The 1,277-nt window shown below is 39.2% G+C and overlaps 1 non-coding gene across 1 annotated transcript; it reads left to right on the top strand.

Annotated features, from left to right (window-relative positions):
• The first annotated feature begins 480 nt into the window (after nt 1-480).
• LOC120363688 (U4 spliceosomal RNA) lies at nt 481-621 on the top strand. Its single transcript, XR_005579145.1, has one exon. It is a non-coding gene; the product is annotated as a U4 spliceosomal RNA (small nuclear RNA).
• Nucleotides 622-1,277: the final 656 nt, after the last annotated feature.

The following is a 1,277-nucleotide window of genomic DNA, read 5'->3' as shown; positions in this document are numbered from 1 at the left end:
CTCACGCCAATTAGAATGGCGATCATTAAAAAATCTGGAGATAACAGATGCTGGAGAGGATGTGGAGAAACAGAAACACTTTCAGACAACCATTGTGGGAGACAGTGTGGTGATTCCTCAAGGAGCTAGAAATAGAAATTCCATTTGACCCAGCAATCCCATTACTGGATATATATCCAAAGGATTATAAATCGTTCTATTATAAAGACACATGCACATGTATGTTCACTGCGGCACTGTTTACAATAGCATAAGACCTGGAACCAACCCAAATGCCCATCGATGATAGACTGGACAAGGAAAATGTGGCACATATACACCGTGGAATACTATGCAGCCATAAAAAACGATGAGTTCGTGTTCTTTTTAGGGAAATGGATGAATTTGGAAACCATCATTCTCAGTAAACTGACACAAGAACAGAAAAACAAACACCGCATATTAAAACAAAAACAAAAACAAAAAAAACGAAAAACAAAAAGCTTTGCATAGTGGCAGTATTGTGGCCAATGAGGTTTATCTGAGGCGTGATTATTGGTAATTGAAAACTTTTCCCAATACCTCGCCATGAAGATTTGAAATATAGTCGGCATTGGCAATTTTTGACAGTCTCTATAGAGACTGAATTATTAAAAGAAAGAAAGAAAGAAAAACAAAGAAAAACAAACACCGCATGTTCTCACTCATAGGCAGGTGCTGAACAATGAGAACACATGGACACAGGGAGGGGAGCATCACACACTGGGGTCTGTTGTGGGGGAATAGGGGAGGGACAGCAGAGGGTAGGGAGGCTGGGGAGGGATAATATGGGGAGAAATGCCAGATATAGGTGATGGGGGGATGGAGGCAGCAAACCACATTGCCATGTTGTACCTATGCAACAATCCTGCATGATCTGCACATGTACCCCAGAACCTAAAGTACAATTAAAAATATTTTAAAAAATATTGCTTACAATGGTAAGCAGGGCACTCAGTTCTGATCAGCATCTGATTCATGCAGAAGTTCTTTCCTGTCAAGAATCTACTCAATAATGCAACAAATACAGTTAGAAATGAATCATATGAAATGGATTTTATCAGAATTTTTATATTTAGGGCACCAACCTGTAGCAGTTCTAGAAAAGTGAGTACATCTATGTGTGAAATCATATATTTTATGAATCTGATTATTCAAAATAAGAAATTTTATGCCAAATGTGGTATTCATGCCTGGCATAAACTTTGGTGTTCATCCCACTGGCATGAACTTTGGGAGGACGAGGTGGGAGGATTGCT

Source organism: Saimiri boliviensis, chromosome 3 (assembly GCF_048565385.1).
Source record: "Saimiri boliviensis isolate mSaiBol1 chromosome 3, mSaiBol1.pri, whole genome shotgun sequence".
Taxonomy (NCBI): Eukaryota; Metazoa; Chordata; class Mammalia; order Primates; family Cebidae; genus Saimiri; species Saimiri boliviensis.
Note: the sequence above shows the minus strand (reverse complement) of the source record. Positions and strands in the feature narration are given on the sequence as shown.